General features: G+C 36.7%; 1 pseudogene; it reads right to left on the reverse strand.

Annotated features, from left to right (window-relative positions):
- The window catches only part of LOC132650681 (zinc finger protein 160-like), a 220763-nt pseudogene extending 203532 nt beyond the window's left edge, over positions 1-17231 (reverse strand).
- Positions 17232-22010: the final 4779 nt, after the last annotated feature.

Consider the following 22010-nt stretch of genomic DNA (forward strand, 5'->3'; position numbering starts at 1 on the left):
CCTATCTCTCTGTTGTTTGTTTTGTTCAATAATCTCTTGAATGTCTTCTTTTATGCCTTGCTTCTAACTTTTAATTTTTTCTTTATATTGTTCTAGTTGTTCTTTGTGTTTTCCAGTATCTTTTCTAAAACCTATGCCCTCTTTTCCTGTTGTTTTTCATATTCTGTAAGTTTTTGTATCTCGTTTTATGTCCTGTTTCCAAACTTCATTTTTTCTTCATATTGTTCTCCTTGTTCTTTGTGTTGTTCCACTATCTCTTCTAAAGGCTTTGCCTTTGAGAAGACATAAAAGGCTAAGTCAATTATAAAAGTTAAATTGAGGACTATGAATGTAACCGTAGTCATAATTTCTAAACTTTCCTTTATTTCTGTCTTAAAACCATAGAAGAGATTATCAGCCAAGCTCTGAGAAGTCTGTTTTAATGTTTCTCTCATCCTGTTAGAATGTAGTGGCAGCCAGTTTTGTTCAGTCTCAGTTCTGCCCAAAGTAGGCTGTCTTTTGTTCTGAGGCATGTTTAAGAGTCTCTTTTAAAGAGCCAGTAATTTATCTGGGACTTTTTAGGTTTAAAGTTTGGGTTGTATCGCTGAGAGCTTATTCCTCTTCCCCACCAAATTAAATTAAAGTAGGATTTAAAGGGTGTGGATACTTAGATTAGTTGAGTGCCATTTGTTGTAGATTATTAATATTTACTGTTGATTAATCTTTTAGTTAAGCAGTGGTTATTCCTAAACAGCTGTATAGCCAAATCACCACACAGAGACTAGGATTCATTTAATTAACCTAGAGCACAATGCTGGCCAGCAGTTACTCCATCTTTAACCTCTAAGCCCACACTTTCCTACCAATCAGATTCACCCATCATATGGCTTTTAGTGATATCTTAGTTCCAGTTCATTTCTACATGTGGTGCCAAGACCTCTCCTTCAGATTCTCCTCTTCTCCTCTCCTGCCTCCTTCCTCTTCCTCCTACTCTGGACCAGGATGTCTCACCCTATCCTCTATATTGCTCATTATTTGGCTGATTGTTTTAACTGACAATATAGAGAACAAATGGTGGCATGTTTATGCAAACTTGACACAGGTGATGCTTATAAAAGTATCACAATGCAGTATCTGGATTGAAACCAGACAATGGAGGAGAGAAATCAGCATTTGAATAAACAAAGTTAAATTGTATACATTCCAAATAAAAGAATATTATACCAATATAATCTCTTGTATCATAATAGAACAACATGGTATAAAACTAGACCTCAATAATAACAAAAAATAGTAATCAGCCTACATAAAAATGGAAACTGAACTCTACTCAATGACAGCTGGATTATGGAAGAAATAAACTAATAGACTTTATAGAATTTAACAAAAATGAAGGCACAACTTACCCAAACTAATGAGACATAATGAAAGTAATTCTAAGAGGAAAGTTCATAGAACTAAGTGCCTTCATAAAAAATTCTGAGGCATCTCAAATCACCATAACAACACAAATGAAAGATCTAGTCAAAATGAAGCAGACATATACAAGAGGAGTATATGGCTAGAAATAATCAAACTTAAGGCAGAAATCAATAAATTAGAAAGAAAGAAAACAATTCAAAGAATAAACAAAAGCAAGAGCTGGTTCTTGGAGAAAATGACAAAGATAGACAAACCTTTAGCATAACTAACTAAAACACAGGGAGACACTATACAAATCAGCAAAATCAGAAAATAAAAGGTGGTATAATTACAGACACTGAGGAAATTCAAAGAATCATTAGGTTTTACCTTAAAAGTCTATATGCCACAAAATTTGAAAATCTAAATGAAATGGAATATTTTCTTGCAAGATTACACTTATCAAAGTTGAATCTGGATCAGGTAACTAAATTAATAGACCTATATACCCTAATGAAATATAAGCAGTCATCCAATTCTTACTGCCAAACAAAGCCCAGAGCCTGATGGTTTCAGCACAGAATTCTACCAGATCTTCAAAGAAGAGGTAATGTCAATACTCTTCAAACTATTTCACGAAACAGAAGAAGAAGGAACATTACCAAACTCATTCGATGAGGCCACATTCACCTTGATACCTAAACCTCACAAAAGCTAACTAATGTCAGGGATACACCAAGAAAGATAATTTCATACCATTCTCTCTTATGAATATTGAAACAAAAACACTCAATAAAATACTCGCAGAATGAATCCAAGAAAACATCAAAGATCTCATCTACCATGACAAAGTAGGCTTCAATCCTAGGCATGCAGGAGCTACAATATACAGAAATCTATAAACAAACTGAAAAAGAAAAAAAAAACACATGATCATCTCAATAGATGCTGAAACAATTTCATATATCCAAGCTCAGTTGGATTTATGACTTTATAACCATAACCAAGACTTGATGGTTAAAGTCTTGGAGATATCAGAGATAAAAGGCACATACCTAAACACAGTAAAGATAATATACAACAAGCCTATAGCAAACATCAAACTAAATGGAAAGCAATTTAAATCAGTCCCACTGAAATCAGAGACAAGTCAAGTTTGCTCACTCTCTCCTTTCTCTTCAACATAGTACTGGAAGTTCTAGCTAGAGGAGTAAAACAACTAAAGGAAATGAAGGGGATACAAAGCAGAAAGGAAGAAGTCAAAGTATCACTATTCACAGATGATATGATAAGTATACATGAGTGACCCTAAAAATTCTACCAGATAATTACTACAGCTGATAAACACCTTCAGCAAAGTGGCTGGATACATTTTAAAGTTACTAAAAAATATCTGAAACCCTCTTGTATATAAAAGACAAGAGGGCTGAGAAAGAAATTAGGAAAAAAACAACAACCTTGCAATAGCCACAAATAACATAAAGTGCACTGGTGTGACTCTAACCAAGCAAGTGAGAAATCTGTATAAAAAAACTTCAAGTCTTTGAAGAAAGAAATTGAAGAAGATAGCATAAAATGGAATGATCCCCCATACTCATGGATCAGTAGGAATAACAGCAAAATGGCCATCCTATCAAAAGAAATGTAGAGATTCAATGCAATTCCCATCAAAATACCAACACGATTGTTTACAGACCTTGAAAGAACAATTGTCAACATCACATAAAACACAAAAAAGCCAGAATAGTTAAAAGAATCCAGTACAACAAAAAACTTCTGGAGGGATCTCCATCCTGGATCTCAAGCTGTGATACAGAGAAACAGTAAAAACAATGTGGTACTTTCATAGAAACATACTGGTGGATGAGTGGAATTGAATCAAACACCCAGAAATAAACCCACATACCTACAACACCCGATTTTTGACAAAGAAGCCAAAACCATTCAATGGAAAAAAGAACATCTTCAACCAATGGTGCTTGTCTAACTGGATGTCCACATATAGAAAGATAGAAATAGATCCATACTTATCACCCTGCACAAAAGTAAAGTATTTGTGGATCAAATACCTCAACATAAAACTAACACTCTTAATCTGTTATTTAAAAAAAGTGAGGAAGAGGCTTGATCACATTGGAACAGAAGACAAGTTCAAGCACAGGCTCTAAGATCAACAATCAATAAATGGGATTTCATGAAGCTTAAAAGCTTCTCTAAAGCAAAGGACACTGTCAGCAGAACAAAATGATGGCTTACAGACTGGGAAAGGATCTTCACCAACTCTACATCTGACAGAAGGCTAATATCCAGAATATATAAATAACCCATGAAATCAAATAATCCAATTAAAAATTGGGTACAGAGCTAAAGAGAAATTCTCAACAGAGGAATATTGAACGGTGTAGAAACACTTTAAAAATGCTCAGCGTCCTTAAAAATCTGAGAAAGGACTCTGAGATTCCACCTCACACCCATCAAAATGGCTAAGATCAAAAACTCAAGGGACAATACATGCTGGAGTAGATGTGCAGAAGGGAGAACCCTGCTCCATTGCTGGTGAGAATCCAAACTTGTACAGCTGCTTCAGAAATCAGTCTGGCACTTTCTCAGAAAACTGGGAATACTGCTACCCCAAGACTCAGCTAAACAACTCCTAGGCATATATCAGAAAGATGCTCAACCATACAACAAGGGCATGTGCTTAAATATGACAATAACAGCTTTATTCATAATAGCCAGAATCTGGAATCAAACTAGATGTCCCTCAATGGGGGAATGGATACAGAAATTGTGGTACATTTACACAAGGAATTACTACTCAGGTATTAAAAACAAGAAAATCATGAAATTTGAAGACAAATGAATGGAACTAAAAAAAGATCACCCTGAGTGATGTATCCCAGAAGCAGAAATACATGTATGGTATATATTCACTTACAAGTGGATATTAACCATACAATATAGATTGGACATGCTAAAATCTACAGACTTTTAAAAGCTAAAGTACAAAGAGGAACATAGGGAAGATGCTTAATTCTCATTCAGAAAAGAAAACAGGATAGACACCAGAACCCATAGAAGAGAGAGAACAGGATAGGAGCCTTCCACGGATGAACACTAAGTGACTCCACTCAACAGGTGATTGAAGCAGATGGAGAGACCCACAGAAAAATTTTGTATAGAGCACAAAATGTCTTATTGAAAAAGTAGGAGATAGAAGGACCTAAATGTGTCAGGAGTCACACAAGAAGATCAACAAAGCAAAAAAAAAATCTGAGTCCTGAGGCCCTGCAGAGACTGATGCATCAACCAAAGAGCATGAGAGTACTTAGACCTCCTGCTCAGATGTAGCCCATAGACAGCTCTGTCTCCATATGGGAATCCTAGTAAGGGGAGAAGAGACGGTCTCTGAAATCAGTTGCCTGCTTCCTGATCACTTCTCACTGGTGGGGACAACTAGTAAGCCCACAGGTGAAGAGGATACAGGGAGTCTTAATGGAAACTGATAGGCTAGGGACTGACAGGACCTTCCCTATCAGAGGACTACAGGAGAAGGATAGGGGAAGAGGGGGGAGGATTAGTGGGACATAGAGTAGATGAGGGAGGGGGCTACAATTGGGATACAAGGTGAATATATTGTAAAAATTAATAATAAACATGGGTGACAGAATGAAGCATAAATAAGACACAATTTACTGAGAAATACACAAAAAATACTCACCATCTTTGATCATAGATCTAGCTAGAAAAAAAAAAACTTCAGCAACCAATACCTCAAATGACAAATAATGTATGTTTAGTGTCCTTCTTGGCACTATAATAAAAGAGAATGTGATAGCATGTATACAATATTATTGGAAATCTTTCTTCATGGACTGAACATGGAGTGACTTGTAGGAGATGAGATGTTGATTTACTTTATCCCCACAGATTAGCAGGAATGTATCCCTTGCTGAATTCAAGAGTACCCAAACCTAGAGAGAAAGCAGTACCTGCCCATGGCAGTGACCTTCCTGTCTTTGAGGATCCTCTGTGCTCAGCCCTGGCCTGCATGGCTCTGTGCTTATCTTTCAGCACAGCTATAGTTTTGGGATCTTTCTCAAGCACCCTGACTCACCCATCATTAAGTCCAATAACCAGACTACAATAAAATACCTTAGTGCCTTCAAATGAAATTATTTATCCCTACTTTTAGTAAGTTTATATAAAGTGTATATCTATATCAAAATTGTACATCCACAGTGGAAATCAGTGTGCAGAATTCTCAAAATGATGAAAATAAATCTACCATATGAACCACTTATAACTTTCCTTGACATATGCACAATGGACTCAACATCCTCCTTCAAAAATATTTTCTCAACTATACTCATTGCTAATCTGTTCACAATAGGTACAAAAAGAGAACACCTAAATATCCTTCAACTGATATAGATAAGTGAAATGGTACACACATAAGTAGATAGAAATATAAATGACGATGTTGATTTAGGTAACTCAAATCCAGAAAACAGATTTCACATGTCCTATCTACTCTGAAGAATATATAGCTCTAGATCTTCAGTTGTGAGTATTCACCCTAGTGTGAAAGAAAAGAAAGAGTGTGGCGAAAGACTGGGCACCAGCCCCAGCAATTGATAGTATCCAGAGAGGAGGGAAGGATAAGGTAGGGCAGAAATGAGTCAGACATGGTTGTCCAAAGAAACTGAGAGTCTTGTCTGACTGGCAGTCAGAGTGCTTCTTTATTTAGACAGAACTTAATAATAAAAGATAGCTTCAGATTGTTCTAAAACATAGATCATATCTTTTTTTTTGTTCCCAAACAAGTGTTTTAACTTTCTCTTGGTCATACATTTAGTCATCACTGATAAACCTTATCTTTTGCTATCATTTTTCCTCATCAACCCCTAATCTGACATTTTTGAGAATCTGGAGGCATATTTGCCACAGCCTGGAAGCCCATTCTCAGGTTGGAAGCATTCTCAGATTCAATGGCAAAAGATAGAAAATCTTTAAGCAGGCTTGGACATATTGCTTTGTCCTGAGAAGTATATTATCAAATTTTAACGGACAGCCTCAAGAAAAACAATTTAGGCTAAAGCAGCAACAGTTACTATTCAGTTCCTGGCATAATGCAATGTCCATACCTCATATCTTTGTATAATTTATTTATGTGCTAAATCTAAATATTCTTTCATTATTTTGGTCATACAACACCACAGTGATACTGTGAAAGCTGATATTTCTAGGAAAAGGAGGTCATAATACCTCACTTTTAAAATCATTTTTACAAAACATTCTTTGTCCTTCATTATAGATCCTAGTTTCAGGTGAAGATGTCTCCAGCCATTCATTTACAGTTCCATAAAGTCATTGAGGGGCATACCATATGTAGCTCCTAATCTTATATGCCAAGTAATCACCTGAGAATACAGCAGTACTAGGTATTTAATCTCAAATACTATCAACTCTCCTAGCACTACAAACTTTGTTTGCCTTTTTAAGAGTATGTTCTGATTATTTTCTTCTTGAGGAAGCACAGGGGTAGATTTTGCAAGACTATCTTGGAGCTGAAGTCTCATAAGTAGTTATCTGCCATTTTTATGTGAGTTACAACTTCCACATTCATGCAGGGCCAGATTATTGATATTCATCCATAAAGACATTCATGTAGGGCCAGATAATTGATATTTCCCCTAAAAATGAGAGGGGCAGTATGCTCAGGATTTTTGTGGGGAAGCTTATAAGCAGTACAACAGAGTGAAGACATAAATGATTCATTAAAATTTTTTCCATTTCTCCCCAGGCTGTACAAGTACTGAAAGCCCTCTAAGCATGTAGCAAGTGGAGATCAAGACCAAGCCTGAAAGATAGCATGAGCTGCATATTGTAACATGCAGCTCAGCTGTTCTGGATCTTTGTCAAATAGCTGTGCTGACTTCATGGCTTTAACTGTATATGAACTTTGGTGAGGTTTTAATCCATTTGAGGTGACTTTATGTGAAAATAAGCTCCTATTTCTATGTTTCTACATATATACATCTAGTTTGGTCAGTACCATTTATGAAGATTTTACCTGTTTTTCCAGTGTGTATTTCTAGCTTTCCAGTGTGTATTTCTATTTTTTGTTATAGTACTAGTGCATTTACGTAATCAACTATTATTCACATATTTAAAAAATCAAATCATGAAACATGAAGGTAAATGCACATTTTCAGGTAACTGAGAGTGAGAGAACCTAGACCCCAAAAGAGAAATAGGGTATGTATTTGTTTTACATATATATCAGTTGCAAGATGTATGATAAGCAAGCAACTGAACATAATACTGTAGGGGATACATACAGATTAAGAACTGGAGCTTAGGGGAGGCAGAGATTTCTCCATAGGAAAGGGAAATAAAATACTTGGTATGAGTGGAAGGTGGGCTAAAAAGATAGAATTGAGGGGGATTGGGAAAGGAAGAGGGCAATGAAAAGGTAACATGAGAAAAGAAAGGTAAAATTAAGGGTCATTTGTTTGGCACAGTGGAAACCTAATGCAATAGAAACTTTCTAAAATATATACATATAAGAAGCCAATATAAATGAAATCACCACACAAGAACAAAGTACCAACTGGAAATCTCTTGTCACTAAATTAAGCATCCAGTACTGGTAATGGTTTATATTTAACTGAGGTATTGGCCAAAGTAGTGTGATTGTAATGCCAAAATAATACAGGCTTTTGCCAAGACTATAGGGAGCTTTCCACAATTGACTGCAATGCCCTATTGCTGGAGACAACACTTACAGTTACATGAAACATAGATAAATAGAGCTTGTGCCTACATAGAATCTTCACACTTACATTCTATCAACTTTGATATGGGAAATACTCTGCAACTACAAGAGGATAAACATAAACACTAACCCAGCTACCAAACTTTTGAACTATAACAATTTTCTACGTGTAAGACATATTAGTGCAAGAGTTGTAGGAGTAAAAACCAATCTATAGTTTGACTTAAGGCCCACTTCACATGATGGAATCCACACCTGACACTGGTTTATTGATCAAGAAATAGAAATTACACAGCCCATCGTTCTGGGGGAAAAGCAAATACTGCATTCTACTAAAAATACACCATTTTGCTATACTCATAGACCAGTATCTTGTTCAGCCATCATCAAAAAAATGTCATCCTGCATCTGATGGAGACAAAATCAGAGACCCATAGAGAAAATAGACAGTCAGTGAGAGACCTCAGAATATGCCCATCAGGCTCTTAAGTAATTCAGCCAGAAGAGTGTAAGAGCCAGAAAAGAAAGAGGATATCAAAGAACAAAGCACTATAAATTAAGAGGACTGAAGAATAGATAAACTGTGAGAGACTGAGGCAGCATGCACTAGGCCTTTAGTGTTCTGCCCCTAGCCCTATCTCTAATTGATAAGTGCTTGCAAATGAAAATGTAGTTTTCTCCAAGGGACACTCATTTTATCCAAGGGACTACTCTTAATTGTATTTTTAAGAGTACATTCCAATAGGTAGATGGCCAATAATTTCCCTCACTGGCAAGTTTAGATTACCATGTCCTAGAATTCTGGCATGCATTTAAATTTTTTTATCATAGTTCTCATTTTAATTTGCTGAAGATTTTTTTTTTCTATTTTTAAAGCTACATGTCCTCTGTGTGTATACCATTGCTTCAAGTTTAATATTCTATGAGATTCCTGCATGTATGAACAAGTCTGCATCATTTCCCAACTTGGGCTCTTTTTCTTTTTCTTTTCCTACTCGGATGTGCTTACTTTTATCTTTTTGCTATTTTATTTTCTTATTATACATTATAGCCCTCCCTTTTTAATATGAGGGAGAATTTAGACAGGATAGGAGAGGAGATAGGAAAGAGTTTCCAGGATTAAAGGAAGGGAAAACTTTAATCCGGATGAATATGTAAGTAAAGTGACTATTTTTAAAAGAAAAAAAAAAGGAGAAGGAGGAGGATGAAGAGAAAGAATAAAGAAGGAGGAGTTGGAGAAAGAAAAGAGAAGCAGTAAGAGGAGAAGGATGAGAAGATGATGATGAAGAAGAAGAAGTAAAAGAAGAACAACAATTGTGTCAAAAGAAATGTTAAATAGCCATGCACAAAAGAACCAGAAAATCTGAAAAGTGCGAAAAAGTAATTTATGAATAATAGAAATAGAAAAAGAAGAAAAAACTCACATCAAAATCCTAGAAAATATTTTCAGCCAAATAATAGAAGAATGTATCCTTAACCTAATGAAGAAGGGGTAGCCTATTAAAAGTATATAGAACAACAATTAAAGTGTACCAGAAAAGAAATTGTGTTCAGCACATAAAATTAAAGCATTAAATGTAAAGAAATTATATTAAACAAAGAAGGGATATTAAAAGTTTCAAGTTGATAATACTAGGTTGCATATAAATTCAGGCTCTTTAGAATAACTCCTGATCTCTCAAGAGAGAAAGAATGAATAATCTCAAGCATCAAATTAGGAGGCAAAAACCCCACACCATAACTACAAAATAAAGGGAAATAATAAACATTGCTCATTGAAATCTCTCAACTTGGATGTTCAATTCTCCAATAGAAAGACAGGAACTAACAGAATGGACTAGACAACAATATCCATTCTTCTGCTGCATCTACTGAACACTCTTTATCATCCAGGTTGGACAGCATCTCTGTGTAAATGATGGAAGGAGACAGTAGAAGAAAGTGGACCAAAAAAGTTTAGGGGAACTTTATCTTATAGAGTTCACATAAATACCTAAAATTCTTGAGTCAATTTAAAAGAGTATGTACTGTACACACTGAATGAAGAGTTGCACTGATATCCATAAGAAACAGGTGACTTGGGCTGGTTCAGCATACATCTACACTCATGTTTACTGAAGCACAGCTTACCATGTGCTAAGATAGAATGGACTTGATTGTCCTGAATCACATGAGTGCAAAATATAATATTATTCATTTTTTTTATATTCATGGAAACATGTACTTTGGTTTGAGTTTTTTTTTTGAAAGTTTGGACAGTTTATTGTTGGTGAAGTTCCAAGGGAAATGCTACAATGATCTGTTATAAATGCTACAAAAATTGAACTATAATTTCTGAGGGTGTTATGAGCATTACTTCCTTTGGATGTCCAATGGATTTGAGAAGCTGCATGCTTCAAGTTGACATGATGAGATGGTTCTTTTAGCTATGTGCTCCAACAACAGCCCTTACTATTATCCTTATATATCCTAAAAATTGTTATCTTTTATTTTCATTAGTGAATGGGGAGTTACTCTAAGACTTTCCATCTTTCTTTATAATTGAAATCTCTTTTTAACATAATCACATTATTTCTTGTTTCTGTCTTCCCTACAAAATCTCTCATATAGCCCTCTTTTGGCTCTTTCAATTTCAAGTCTTGTGTTGCCAATAACTGCTATTACATGTATCATGTGTGTGTGTGTGTGTGTGCAAGAGCAAGAGAAAACATTTAACATTTCAAGAAAGGCAATCATTTTACTTTGAAATTGTGGATGAACTCAAAATGTATCATCAAAAGTTATGACCTGAGCTACAAACAGAAATCAAACATTGTTTGACTTCAGTCCTAATTGGGCTAAAAGCAGTCAGTGCTCTGAAATAAGAATTGAATAGTCAGTATTAGAGCCTGAACATCAGGGTGTAGTGGCATGACTTGTCAAAGAACACATTTCAGTGACAAGAGGAATAATATAAAGAAATACCTCAGGGTGCATGCATAACAGCTATTAATAATAGCTTACATTGTTTACTTGAGAAATATTCTGTGTATGTTTTTTTTAAATCTCAATAACCTAAATGTTATAATTACTGTGTAAGAGATATTAATTTATTTATATATTATTTATTCTTCCATCGATTTTCCTTCCATTTTCACCCTCCAGAGTTTTGAGTAATCATTCTTTGCTCCTTTGAAAATTAAAGCCAATTTTTCATAAACTATTTTTACACACTTAACATCAAAATTTGATTTGTAAAATATTTTACAATATTATAATACTAGGAATATATGACTGAATTTTACCAAGGGTATTTATTATATATAGTATTACAGGAAAAAAGGAAAATGAGTAGAGATGAAATACTATTCTTTCTAGTTGTTTTTAAGAGACAGTTGCCTGAGTCCAGCCATCTCAGGAAAAAAAAAAACACCTCATTTTTTTTCTTTTTTATTATTACAGTTTATTCACTTTGTTTTCTAGCTGTAAGCCCCTCCTTCATCTTCCACCAGTTACAAACTACCTCCCTCTTCTACCCCTATACCCCTCTCCTAGTCCAACGAAAGGGGAAGTCTTCCTTTCCTACTATCTTCTCAAGTCTTACCAAGAATGGCTGCACCTTCTTCCTCTCTGGCCTGGCAAGGCTGCACCTTCCAGGAGTAGTTGATCAAGTAGCCTGCCACTGAGTTCATGTCAGAGACAGATGTTGTTACCCTTAATAGGGAACTCACATGGAAACTGAGATACTTATGAGCTACATCTGAGCAGGGGTTCTAGGTGTTCTTCATTCATGGTCCTTGGTTGGAACAGGACTCCCAGGTCCCATATTTTTTGGCTCAATTGGCCTCCTTGTGGAAGGCCTCTCCCATCCATGTCTTTCTATCTCCTGAATCTTCCATATTATTCCATGCTCTCTGCCCAAAGTTTGGCTATGAGTCTAACCATCTGCTTCAATACCCTCCTAGGTAGATTCTTTGAGAGGCCCTCTGTGGTAGGTTCCTGCCCTGTTCCCTGTCTCCTCCCATTACTGATGTCTATCCTGTTTTCCCTTCTAAATTAGGATTAAGCATCTTCCCAAGGGTTCTTCCTGTTGTTTATATCCTTTATGACTATAGATTTTAGTATTTTAATCCTATATTATATGACTAATATGCACATATAAGTGAGTATATACCATAAGTGTCTTTCTGCTTCTGGATACCTCACTCAGAGAGAGTGGTCTTTTCTAGTTGCATCCATTTGCCTGCCGATTTCCTTGTTTTTAATTGCTGAATACTATTGCATTGTATAAATGTGCCACAATTTCTGTGTCTATTCGTCTGTTTGGGGACATCTAAGTTGTTTCCAGATTCTGGCTATTGTCAATAAAGCTGTTATGAGTATAGTTGAGCAAATGTCCTTGTTGTATGGTTGATAATCTTCTGAATATATGCCCAGGGTTGGTATAACTGAATATTCTAGGAGCACTGTTCATAATTTTCTGAGAAAGCACCAGATTGATTTCCATAGTGGTTGTACAAGTTTATATTCCCACCAGCAATGGAGGAGGGTTCATTTTTCTCCACATCCAGTCCAGCTTGTGTTGTAGATGATGTGATAGTAGACATGAATAACACCAAAAATTCAACCAGGGTACTCCTACAGCTGATAAACAACTTCAGCAAAATGACTGGATACAAAATTAAATTTAAAAAAAAAGTGAAGCCCTCCTGCATACAGAAGACAAATGGGCTCAGAAGGAAGTTAGGGAAACAAAACCCTTTCACAAAAGGCACAAATAACATAAAGTATCTTGGTGTGATTCTAATCAAGCAAGTGAATGACTTGTATGAAAAAAAAAAGAACTTCAAGAAAGACATCAGAAGATCTCCCATTCTCCAGGATTGGTATGATTAACATAGTAAAAATGGCCACTCTACCAAAAGAAATCTAAAGAGTCAATGCAATTCCAATCAAAATACCAGCACAACTCATTACAGAATTTGAAAGAACAATTCTCAGATTCATATGGAAAAACAAAAAACCCAGAATTTATTTAAAAAATGCCTGTACAATAAAAGATTTTATGGAGGTATCTTCATCCGAGATCTCAAGTAGTACTAAAGCACAACAGTAATAAAAAATGGCATGGAACTGACACCTGTACTTTAAATCTTAAAGGGCTGTGCATCTACTCATTAATCATTTTTATTAAATTATATCAATAAGCTGATGGGAAAAAATACAAGTATAGGTGAATCACATGGTATCTCAGTTTCAGACCCAGCTTTAGGGTGCTCAGACAGCCAATGCTGCCTTGGGCTATTGTTTCTGCTCATCAACCTTAAAATATCCCTGGCTTTCCTATTAACAGTGTACTTTTCTTAACTTTAAATTGTTCTCTAAGATTTTTTACATCAGAGCCATTAGCAAAAACATCTTCCCTGTCCTTGTTAAACAATCTATTTTTCCAAATTCTTTCTAATTATAATAGTCATTGCTAACAATCTATATCTATGACTCCTTTCAAGGGCACTGGTTAATTCATTAATCTGCTCCAGTAAACATGTGAAAAGAGATCAAGAATTGTTAATTTTAAATGCCAGTGATATTGCCGAGTGATGGGCTAGAAGCCTCCTTAGAGTTGTCATACAACTCATGTTATGAGGAATATGGGCATCATAAGGGCAACGAGCAGAGACATGCTACATAAGAACACAAAGTCCTCAGGAAAATCAGTTCTTGGGATTATGCTTCTCCACGACAAACTCATTGTGATTATCCTAACAGGGGAGCCACATTCCATGAGTTCTACAGCTGTTTTGCTGTTGCTCCTGCATGGCTCTTGACAGGGACAGGTAGCCAAAATAGTTTGCCTATAGATGGATAAGGGGGGAGATGAGGTTAGCTCAGGCCTTGGGAAGGAGAATTCAGGGTATTGCATGGGCTGTACTAGCCTGGAGGACCAGATAACATGGAAGGACTGAAGGATTACTGGGAGCAAATGGCAGGTAGGTTTGATTTGGTATGTTAACTAGGAACCTCTGCCATTACTTCCAGGTTTGAATCCTACTTCTATGGTAACATAAACTTCAGAGAGAGAAGCATGGTCTCCATTGGATAATGATTATCAAGTGAGCCCACAGGGAAGAAAGGTGGCAAAGACAAAGATTCTGTTTTTCTTTTCTTTCCATATATCTTCTTTTATTTCTTTGAGGGAGGGTGGTTACTCAAACTGACTCAAATTTTTGCTCTCTTGTTTTGTTTTTCTTACTATTTTTTTATTTTATTAATTGTTTTTATTTTTCAAAATTTATTCATTATATATGCTGATTGAAGCTTACTCCCTCAACTCCTATTGGTCCCATCCTCCCTCCTTCTTCTCCCCAACCACTTTCCCTAGTCCATTGAAAAATGGAGTTCCCCTCCTTTGTCATCCACCCATACCTTATCCACCCATCCCTTTAAAAACAGGGAAATACAATTTCTGCTCTTATTTCTTCTCCATTAGCCACTGTACTCACCTCAGAAGATTTTATACCATGACGATTGCCTTCAACCTTACTGTGAAATAAACACTAGGTATAATTCATTTTAAAGAATCCGACCCCAAGACACTCTTTGATTTACCATCTCACATCCAGAAACGTGAAATTTGAAATGATATGAAGTCTGAAACATTTTATCACAAGCATTTCAGAGAATATGATTCTCTTGCTGTCTGGATGGCTGTTTCCCACCAACCCAGAAAGGCATGAGGGGCAGAAGATGAGGTATAAGGCTTGGAAGACCCACAAGCATAACAGTGATCAGAACACTCTGGGAACCACATCAGAAAGTAAGTTTAACTTTAATTCTAGAAAACAGAGGGTATGTACCCCTTGGGGAGTGACTGGGATACTCTAAGGATAGGTGTAGATAATTGTTTAAAACTGGGCACTTCAAGGATGCTTGATTTGCACTAAAAAGCACATTCCTATAATATGAACAAGAACATGGAACCTAATTATCCTATATTTGAAGGGAGGGGAGAGTTTTCAGGGATCTGTGTCAAAGGCCATGTATCAAATTTGGTGGGTGGCATCTATGTCTAAAGACAGTCTCCAGATGATGTCAGGCAGAGAAAACTCACCCTTGCCATAGTTATACAACTAGGCCAGCAGCAGGGTCATACATAGAAGAGAAAGCCTCCTCCCTCACATCTCAAAATTCAGTCTGGGTTGTGATGGTTTTCAATAGAACCCCTGGAACAATAGGTATGTGTAAACAAAGAAACTGCTACAGGCTACCACAATTGTGATACTCTCAGAAAACTTCCTGGCTGGTGTTAGTTCACCATTCCCTACATATTCATCCACTGGAATAAAAGTTTCTTGTGTAAAGTGAGGCAATTGAAAACAGTAAATGTTGAGAATCAGGATTATCAATAAGTCTTCCCTAAACATCTTATTATATAATACTGTTGCATGTAATTGATATTCACCGTTCATTGTATTCTTTTTAAAAATAAGTTTATTTACTTTAAATTCCAATTGTAATCCCCCTCCCTTCTCTGCCCCATGACTACCCTCCATTCCTATTGCCCTTATTCCCTTTCCCCTTCAGAAAATTGAGGTCATTTCCATTGAGCTAGTTTTACAGTTTTGTTGGATCTCAGTGGACCAAAGTACACAAAGGCTTTTCCACATTGCTTCTACTCACAGAATTCCTCTCCAGTAAGGATACTTTTATGATAATGACGACTCTAGATTTGTGCAAGGGCTCACCATTTTAACACATTCATAAGTTTTTCCTCCATTATGAATCCTTTCATGATGATGAAGTTTATACAAATGTGGAATGGTTTCACCATGTTAAAAACACTCACAGGCTTTCTGTCCATTAGGATTTCTTTCATGAGTGTGGAGATTATTCTGAAGTCCAAAAGTTTTTTTTCTCATTGGTTACAGTCAGACATCTTTCCAGTATGTGTTCTTTTATGTATTAGTTATGTGCAATGGCTTTACCACATAGTTGTATTCATATGGTTTCCCTCTTGAATGTATCGTTGTCTTAGGAGATGACTGTTACATACAAAGGCTTTATCACACTAATTGCCCTCATCAGGCTTCTCTCCACTGTGTGTTTTTTCATGTTTTTGGAGACTACTCTGCTGTGCAAGGGCTTTATCATGTTGAGTATACGTATAAGGTTTCTTTCCAGTATGTGTTCTTTTATGCCGTATGAGTTAACTATTTTCTACAAAGGCTTTACCACACTGGTTACATTCAAAAGGTTTCTCTCCAGTGTGTCTTCTTTTATGGCTTAAGAGAGTACTGTTTTGTGCAAAGGCTTTACCACAGTGGTTACATTCATAAGGTTTCTCTCCAGTGTGTGTTCTTTTATGGCTTATGAGAGCACTGTTTTGTGCAAAGGCTTTACCACACTGGTTACATTCATAAGGTTTCTCTCCAGTGTGTGTTCTTTTATGGCTTGCCAGATGACTGTTTTCTGCAAAGGCTTTACCACACTGGTTACATTCATAAGGTTTCTCTCCAGTGTGTGTTCTTTTATGGCTTAAGAGAGTACTGTTTTGTGCAAAGGCTTTACCACACTGGTTACATTCATAAGGTTTCTCTCCAATGTGTGTTCTTTTATGTCTTATGAGATGACTGTTTTGTGCAAAGGCTTTACCACACTGGTTACATTCGTAAGGTTTCTCTCCAGTGTGTGTTCTTTTATGGTTTAAGAGAGTACTGTTTTCTGCAAAGGCTTTGCCACACTCATTACATTCATAACGTTTCTCTCCAGTGTGTGTTCTTTTATGGCTTAAGAGAGTACTGTTTTCTGCAAAGGCTTTGCCACACTCATTACATTCATAAGGTTTTTCTCCAGTGTGTGTTCTTTTATGGCTTATGAGATGACTGTTTTGTGCAAAGGCTTTACCACACTGGTTACATTCATAAGGTTTCTCTCCAGTATGTGTTCTTTTATGCCGTATGAGCTGACTGCTTTTTGCAAAGGCTTTACCACATTGATTACATTTGTAAGGCTTCTCTCCAGTGTGTGTTCTTTTATGCCATAGAAGAACAGTGATATAGGGGAAGGTTTTCCCACATAGAGTGCATTTAAAGGGTTTCTCTCCAGTATGACTGCTTTCATGCCTGCAAAGAAAATTGGCACATGTAAAAGATTTACAACTGTCATTTCATTACACTAATAAATATATTTATCTATATGAATTAATTTCATAATTTTGTCTAATGGTAAAGAAGAATCAAATTTTAAAGTTTTATCACTTTATTTACATTCACGGTATTCTCCTTCATTACGGGTATTTTTGAAGATTCCTGTGATGGTAAGAGAATTTGTTATGTGGATTACTTTTATAGCATCATTTTTCTATAAGAGGTTTTCTCCTATATATGAAGAGTATTATAAGAATTCAGAGTTTTACCACAGCAATCCCATTCACAAATGTTTGTACTGTATGAATGATACTTCATTTACAAAGTGAGCCAGGACAAGCAGAAGTTCCAAATTCCTCTTATTCATAGGTATTTTCAGCAATATGAGTTTGCTGATAAATTCTCAGTGAAGTTGCAAAACCAATTAACAGTAACCATTTATCACATTCAGAAAATTTACTCACAGTGGGGACTACTACCAAATCAATTGTTCTTGGAGAAAGACAGGGACACTGCTTCTTTCAATATCCCTATGCTCATGTGTCTTAGAATAATTTTGACATATGATATACCAGTTTAATTTACAAAAATAATAAAGATTCCCACATTGAATTAACACAGTTTGTTTTTTGTTCATCATAGACATGTCATATAGGGATTAAGGTTTCTCCACAACAAAATTCTTGATTCTCATAAGCTGCTCCTTTCACTAAACTTTACAATGTTACTGCACGAAAATGAGTAACACTGGTTCTACTATAAATTTTTTGCTTATTAGAAGGTTTTGGACACATACTGATCACCAATTCAGTGTGTATACCTCTTACAATATCTGAGTAGATAGAATGAGACTAAACAGATTGGCAGTTCAAGTCAGTAGCTGTAATGTCCATATGATTCAAATGGTATTTTTGTTACAATATTTTTTTTTTCTTCTATCTTAGGGGAGTGCCTTGTAAACACAAATCAGATACCTGACATTGAAGTACATGGAATTATGAGATTTTAATGATCATCAGTACACTTAAAGCAGTGCTGTTTTTACACTGTTGCTTTTCTTTAAAACTTCCAGGACACAGCCATGTGTGCTGGTACATGCCTTCAATCCCAGCACTTGTGGAGGTAGAAGCAGGCAGATCTGTGTGATTTTGAGGTCAGGCTGGTCTAACAAGCAAGTCTAAGAAATTCACAGATACCCAGAAAAAAAATCTTTTTCAAAAACAGAAAATAAAAAGCAGCCAATAAACAAACAAACAAAAAACACCAAACTTCCAGGACACATTAAAATTTAAGATTTATATCTGTATCAACATGCACATAAAGTTACCTTTTATTACTTGTAGAACTTTGAAAACGTTCTTCAATATTATGGTCATCCCAATTGTAGCCTAAAATATAGTACGAGAAAATATATATTATTGGAAATATCATGTTATTATTAAGGTAAACTTAAATCACTATCTTCTGTGACCCTTAGAACCATGCCTGATTTATTCACCACATTCCTCCTCATTCTCAATTGGAATTACAGAAGAGGATCAATAACAAAGTAAGATTTGTCTCTTTATTTTAAAAGTGAAAGAAAAATTGCAGTCTTACCTATAGCAGTGAGGTTTTCACAGGTCTCTAGCATCACATCTTTGTAGAGTTGCTTCTGGGAAGGTTCCAGCAAAGCCCACTCTTCTTGGCTGAATTTCACATACACATCATTGAAGGTTACCGAATTTTAAAATATGCCATACATTTGTACAAAAGAAAGAGTGGCAACAATATAAATTTATGCTTCATTGAAAATATAATCATATAATTCTAGTGCTTCTTCTATTTATTTTCTGACACTGAAGTGCTAGTGTTAGACAGTTGGGTGCTGTGCAAAAAGTGAAGGAGGAGAAAAGAAAAAGCCTAAAGGTTAGATTGTAAGGAAAACCAAAGGTGTGCTTTGGAAACCTGTGTTAAAGGATTTTCATTAGTTTATAAGGCATGAATATGTAATAGACATTAGTTGGGTTCTTGAGTGATCTATGAATCATCTTCAGTTACTTGGGCGAGTAGGTCAGGACCCTGTCATGAGACAGGGGGTAGGAAAAAACACATTCATGATATTTTATCTAACAACAAATGAGATGTGGCTATCAGGGTATGGTGAACAGATAGGTGACGTCAGTCAAAAGACAACATGGCACTGAATATCATGTTCTGACCAGTGATCAGAGATGTGGCATATCAGTATATGAAAATGGGGGCTCATATATTCGTGGAAGGGAAAGTGGACTATAGTGAATAGATGGATAAAAATAATGTGAGTGGCAAGCAACAATAATCATACCTGATAACATCATATTTCTGAGTGACCAGACAAAAGAAAAGGCATAGAAGCATGATTATTCTTTGATCATTGTTTTGTATATTCTCCCTTCTAAATCATGTACAGTCTATAGTTTAAAAAAAATAAATAATAAAACTTTTCTATTAAAAAAGAAGTGTTAATGTTATCACTAAGTCACTTTAGAAGAAAACTGAATAACGAGGTTTAACTGTGTCATATCTGAACTTTTTGAATAGGATATAGCTTTGGAGTAGACATGCCAATTAATGTGGACAAAGACAAACAGAGAAGAGAGTGAAATAGAAAGAGAGAGACTGAGACACACAGAGAGAAATTAAGAGATGGACAGTACTAAGTACACATCAGAGAAATTTATGAACAGTTACTAACGACAAAAAATGATGGACAAGCTGGGTGTATTCTGTCATGCCTTAAATTCCATCACTCAGGAGGTAGAGGCAGGTGTATCTTATTGAATTGGATGCCAGCATGATCTATGCAAAGAGTTCCAGGACAGCCAGACCTATATAGTAAGTCAGAGACTCCCCTAAAAGTCAATCAAACAAACACAAAAGATTGAAAGAACTGAGAGGTCTTTCCAGAAGCTTCTACAGGGAATTATACATTCACTCCAGTTGTATTCATCTTCCAGAAATCTGCACTGCCCTAGCTTAAACTGCAACTTTAATAAGATCTTGCTAAAAGGGAATGCATGCTTAAACAGCTAAAAATAGAAAAATGAAAATATTAGCAATGTAAATGATGATCATAAGTAAGCAACATAAGGCAGGAGAGATGACTCAGCAGTGAGGAGCTCTTGCTGCTCTTGCAAATAATTGGGCTCAATTGTCAGTGTTTAAATGGGACCCACTACTACCATTTGCTATAAGTTCATGAGTTCTGAACACATCTTCGTACTACTGTGAGGATCAGGCACACAAGAGGTTCATATTCATGCATACAATCAGAATACTCATATTCAGTAAAAATTAAAAACAGATCCCAGATGGCAGGACTGATTGCACACTGTGTCTGATCAGTTCGGTAGCAGAGACTACACAGTGACAAATAGTTGGAACTGTTGGCCCCCAAACACCACTGCCCATGTTTACCAGGTGATAAGAAACACAATTATGAGAAAAAACATTTGGGTTCAACCTCAGAGTGCCCAGCTAAATCCTGAAAATTTCCTGGGCTGTTGTGGCAGGAATAAGGATTTCAAGCAAATAGACCCAAGAAGCAAGCAGGAGTAACCATTCTAATATCTAATAAAACAGACTTTCAACAAAAATTAATTGAAAGAGATGAGAAAGGGGGTAATCCAAGATGGTGGTGCTGGGATGACACTGTCTGAGGAGCAGGGCAGCAATGTTGGTACAGTAACTAAGAGGCTGAACTCTGGACCCTAAAACAACAGCAATTGTGTTTCCCAGGTGAGAGGAAACTCCACGTAGTGGGAATAAGTGGGGTCTATTCTCAGGTCATCCAGCAAGAACCCAGAAGAAACCCCAGGTCACACAGTCACTGGGTCATTAGACCAGAAGCACACTCTTGCATGTCCTGATCACCTTCCCAGGCTGAACTCTGCACCCCAGGGCACAAGAAACTGGAAGTCCCAGTCTTGAGAAAACCCCACAGGGAAGGAAGCAAGTAGGGCTGACCTCAGGTCAACCAGTCTATCCCTGAAAAAGGTCCTGCAGATGTGCAGGCACAAAGCAGCCAGCCCTGAGTGGGGCTTCAACCGCCAACTCTACAACTAACTCTCCATCACAGACAGAACTGTGTGCCCCAGGACACTAGAGGCTCGGTTTCCCTTTTGGGAGAAAACCCCACAGGGAGGGAAACAGCAGGTCCAAGCTTAGAGTACTCAGCTGATCCCCCCACCACTAACATCACACATATGAGAATGTTCTCAGAAAAAGTTCTCAGGTTCCTGTCCAGTCACCAGCTTGGAGCCACCACTCGCAAGCAAGTGCCTACTCACTCCACACGCCCCCTCCCCAACAGTACAGACTGGGTCTTTCTGTTGAGAGAAAATCCAAAGGTGGAGGAAATATCTGGCCCTACCTCAGGACACCTAGCTCTAGAAAAGTTCCTGGTTATACACAGGCTCCAGACTCTAGCCTCCTGATCATGAGAGTGGTGCACACCTGCCACACTGATTACCACTTGGGTACTGGGGCACAGAGCTCCAAACTTAGACCTACAGAAGCCTGGGTTCCCTGAGATCAACCCCCAGATACTGCTCCAAGGGAAAACCAGTTATCCCTAACTAAACTGAACAAACCATGGGGCACCCAATTTACAGCAGCAGCCCACTAAATTTACAGCAAGAAACCCAGAAGCAGGGCAGCTGTCTCCAGGAATTCTCTGGGTGAGAGGACAGCCCCCTTTATTA

This window comes from Meriones unguiculatus (assembly GCF_030254825.1).
Source record: "Meriones unguiculatus strain TT.TT164.6M chromosome 13 unlocalized genomic scaffold, Bangor_MerUng_6.1 Chr13_unordered_Scaffold_28, whole genome shotgun sequence".
Taxonomy (NCBI): domain Eukaryota; kingdom Metazoa; phylum Chordata; class Mammalia; order Rodentia; family Muridae; genus Meriones; species Meriones unguiculatus.